Genomic DNA, 4,905 nt, shown 5'->3' with positions numbered 1-4,905 from the left:
ACACCGAGTTGTGAGCCCCGAGCCATACAACCCTCACGGGTTAGGGCGGACAGGTGTACGCAGATCGTCTGTGACATTCCAGACGATCGCTAGCAGCAACCCGCTCACTCTTCTCCCACCATAGCAGCGGTCCCTTACACCGCACAGTGGACCTTGACCAGCGGAAGCTGTCCATATACCATCTTGGCACGCTTCCCCGGGTCCCCCTCATAACAGGGAGCCCATATATATTTTTTTTAATTATTTATTTAAATAACTAAAAACAAAATGGGCTTCCCTGTATTTTGATTGCTGGACATCACAGTGCTGTAAAAATAAATCTTTAAAAAAAATGACATAGCGCTCCGCGGTATTTTTGATTCTCAGCGCAGATAAAGCAGACAGCTATGGGTTGCCACCCCCATCTGCCTGTCGTTACCTTGGTTGGCAATCAAAATACAGGGAAGCCCATTAATTTTTTCTATTTAAAAAATAGTTAAAAAAAAAATGACGTTGGGTCCCCCCATTTTTGATAGCCAGCTAGGGTAAAGCAGACGTCTGTAGCCTGAAAACCACAGCTGGCAGCTTTACCGTGGTTGGGGATCCAATGTGGAGGTCCCCCCAGGCTCTTTTTTTATAATTATTTTATAAATATTAATAATTACACAAAAAAAGTAAGGTCCCCTCCAAATTGGATCACCAGCCAAGGTAAAGCGGACAGCTGTGGTCTGGTATTCTCAGGGTGGGAAGGTCCATACTTATTGGGCCTTCACAGCCTAAAAATAGCAGGCCGCAGGCACCCCAGACGTGGCGCATCCACTAGATGCGCCAATCCTGGCGCTTCACCCCAGCTCATCCCGTGCCCTGGTGCAGTGGCAAACGGGGTAATAAATCGGGTTGATACTAGCTGTAAAGTCACCTGAGATCAAGCCCAGCAGTTTGTGATGTCATGGCGTCTATTAGATACACAACATCATAAACTGTCAGTACTAACAAAAACAAAAAATCGACAAAAGAAATTTATTTGAAAAAACAGTCCCAAAACATTTCCTCTTTCACCAATTTATTGTAAGAAAAAAAATAAAGGGGTCCGACGACGACTCTGGACCGTCTAGAATATGGGGGGAGACACTCAGGGAACGTATCCCCCATTTTCTAGGAGTGCGGACCCTTCATGTGAGGAGTGTGGGTGCAATGAATCTGCACTCACTCTCCCCAATGAATCTGCACTCACTCACATGCCCTGCTCATGAGGTAAGGGCATGCCTAATCAGGAGAACTACTGTAGAGGAAGCTCTGCTCACTGGTATATAGGTGCTCAGAGGTAATAATAGATAAAATTAGTGAGTAACCTCGGCACTCTAAATCTCCCAGACTAAGTCAGTAAGTCACAACGGATAGTAATGCAAAATCACTCTTTATTGGTCCGTATTAAGAAAAAAAATTTTTTCATAAGCATATATGTTTTTGTCCAAAACAAGTTACAAATGACGTTTCGGCCTGAGCCTTCGTCAGATTGGACTTATCTGCATGTAATCATGAAAAATGACAATAATCAGTATCACATAAGAGTGAGAGAACAATAACATAAACTCGAACAATGTAGAGGTACAATTGGGATGCAGCAAAAAAATTGCAACACAGCAAGAAATGAAACACATGATACAAATGTCATAATACAGTACAAGGACAATATAGTAATGACAAATATGGGGTCAGAGTAGACTTAGACAGCTCTGGTACGAAAGAGATGTCAATCATAAAGTAACATGTGCAGTAGGTGTAGAGCTACACTATGCATGGCAGAGCTAATGGGTAGACCGACCATAGAAAAAGAACGGAAAAAAAGTGGAGAAAAAGTGGAGAAAAAATGGAGAAAAAGTGGAGACAAAGTGGAGAAAAAATGGAGAAAAAGTGGAGAAAAAATGCAGAAAAAGTGGAGAAAAAATGGAGAAAAAGTGGAGAAAAAATGGAGAAAAAGTGGAGAAAAAGTGGAGAAAAAGTGGAGAAAAAGTGGAGAAAAAGTGGAGAAAAAGTGGAGAAAAAGTGGAGAAAAGGTGGAGAAAAGGTGGAGAAAAAGTGGAGAAAAAGTGGAGAAAAAGTGGAGAAAAAAATGGAGAAGTGGAGAAGTGGAGAAGAAGTAGAGAAGAAGTGGAGAAGTGTTTGTTCATGCCAGATGGGAGATAAATAATTTTTTACCGGCGCTGTCATTTACTGTAACATGATCATCGGTGTACGGTGTATACCTGTGATCACGTGAGCGGGGACCGGAAAAACCGTCCTGAATCATGATCTCCAGGGTCTCAGCTACGCCTGAAACCCCGGAGATTTTCTGACGCCGGGGGGCGCTATTCACTTATTTCTGCCTGCTGTTTATAAACGGCAGATCAGAATAAGGCTACATTAACACGACCGATCCATTTTTGTGGTCTGCAAAAAACAGTCCGTTTTTTTCACGGGTGCATCCGTGTGGCATCCGTTTTCGTTCCGTAGACGTTCCGTATGTCATCTGTTTGTCATCCGTGTGCCTTCCGTTTTTTTTGTGTACTGCAAAAAAACTGAATGAGGGTAAATGCATAAATTTACCCAGGATCCATAGCTTCATCCTACATGAGGCGGTCACATGTTCACTCCAGTGCCATTTTCTACGGCTTTTCACAGCGTAGAGCGCTCTGGTGATTTTCTTGTGCTTGTGCACTTCATATCAGTCTTTTCTGTCATTATAATGGCAGAAAGACACATAATGTCCCACTCTCCTGCATTTTGTAATTTTGCACCCTTTGGTGCCTTTCATGTGGCACTAAGGGGTGCTTAGCTTTGTATTTAGCCAAAAAAATGAAAAAAAAAATGACGTAGGGTTCCCCCTAGTTTTGTAGCCAGCTAGGGTAAAGCAGACGGCTGCAGCCTGCAGACCACAGCTGGCAACCTCACCTTGGCTGGTAATCCAAAACTGAGGGCACCCCACGCTGTATTTTTAAATTAAATAAATAATTTAAAAAAAAAACACGTAGGGGGTCCCCCCAAAATTGGATCACCAGCCAAGGTAAAGCAGACAGCTGGGTCTGATATTCTCAGACTAAGGAGGTCCATGGTTATTGGACTCTCCCCAGCCTAAAAATAGCAGGCCGCAGCCGCCCCAGAAGTGGCGCATCCATTAGATGCGCCAATCCTGGTGCTTCGCCCCAGCTCATCCCGCGCCCTGGTGCGGTGGCAAACGGGGTAATATATGGGGTTAATACCAGATGTGTAATGTCACCTGGCATCAAGCCCTGGGGTTGGTGAGGTCAGGCGTCTATCAGATACCCGACATCACCAACCCAGTCAGTAATAAAAAAAAATAGGCGACAAATACATTTTTATTTGAAAAAACACTCCCCAAAACATTCCCTCTTTAACCAATTTATTAGAAAGAAAAACAAATCCAGGTCTGGTGTAATCCAAGGGGTTGCCATGACGATCCACACTGTCCCAGTCAGTGAAGAGCAGGATGTTCCCCATTGGCTGGGAGAGCAGTGCAGTGGCCTGAGCTAACATCAATGGGTCAGCCCAGGTCACTGCAGGGGATGACAAGTGCTGCTGTCAGCGAGGTACATTACCGACGCTGATCTCCAGCACACTGACAGCCCCTGTCACTGAGTTCAATGACCGGCGCCTGCACACCAAGTATCGCGAGAGGCCCGTGACGTCACCGCTAGTCAGTCTCGGGTCGGAAGCGAGAGGTGATGTGACAAGCGGCGGCCATGGAGGACAGTGACAGCGCTGAGGTCGGGATGGCGGGACTTCATCACCGCAGGTAAGCCGAGCGGGACCATGTGTGCAGAGTGTGTGTGTGTGTGTGTGTGTGTGTGTGTATGTGTACATGCCGCGGGCAGGAGGGGGCGGAGCGAGCTGAGCGGGGAAGTGTGGGCTTCCTGCACGTAACTAGGATAAACATCGGGTTACTAACCAAAGCGCTTTGGTTGGATACCCGATGTTTATCTTGGTTACCAGCTTCTGGCAGGCTGCCAGCGATGGCTCCTGCACACTGTAGCTGTAAAAAGCCCTGCTTTTTGCTGCTAGAACCGTTCTCGAACGTATCTAGAACTATCGAACTTTTGCAAAAAGCTCGAGTTCTAGTTCGATCTCGAACACCCCCAAAATCACTCGAGCCTAGAACTGGAGAACCTCGAACCGCGAACCGCGCTCAACTCTACTCAGTAGTGAGGGAAATGGACGACAGCACAGGAGACTGCTGGCTCAAATCCGAGTCATGACACACATTTCTTTTTTCTTTAATGTATATGTTTTTCACAGTAGCTGGATCCTCTCTAGGAGTCTCAGCTACAGGAATAACATCCAGTGAGAAGTCACTTGTAGAGCTGATCTGTGTAAACTGGAGCCCAGCAGCTCTTTCTTAGGCCCCTTTCACACGTCAGTGATTCTGGGGCGTTTGTGCTTTTTTTTAAATGTACCAGAATCACTGACATACGCAGACCCATTCTAATGAATGTGTCTGCTCACACGTCAGTGATTTTTCACTGCATGTGTCTCCGTGCGGCGTACCCGCGTGTGCGTGATTGCCACACGGAGACATGTCCATTTTTTTCTGGCATCACTGATGTCCCACGGACCACGCAGTGGTGTGGTCCGTGAAACACGTGCCAGAAAAAAACGTGCATTTAAAATAATAAACATTTTTACTCACCCGGCGTCCAGCGATGTCCTCTGCAGCCCGTTCTCTCTGCTGCTTCTAAGCCGGCTGATTACGTTCGCGCATATTCATTATACGCGACACAGCCGACCCGGAAGCAGCTCCTGCGGGGGTCACCACCGGCCGGATGCTGCACCGCGGGAGCGATCAGCACCATGGACAGCGGGAGCGGGCTCAGGTGAGTTGATTTCTAAGTGCAATCACGGGCCACGGAGAACGGAGCCCGGATTGCACTT

The sequence above is a fragment of the Anomaloglossus baeobatrachus genome, chromosome 4 (genome assembly GCF_048569485.1).
Source record: "Anomaloglossus baeobatrachus isolate aAnoBae1 chromosome 4, aAnoBae1.hap1, whole genome shotgun sequence".
NCBI classification, from domain to species: domain Eukaryota; kingdom Metazoa; phylum Chordata; class Amphibia; order Anura; family Aromobatidae; genus Anomaloglossus; species Anomaloglossus baeobatrachus.
This window is presented reverse-complemented; position numbering follows the sequence as displayed.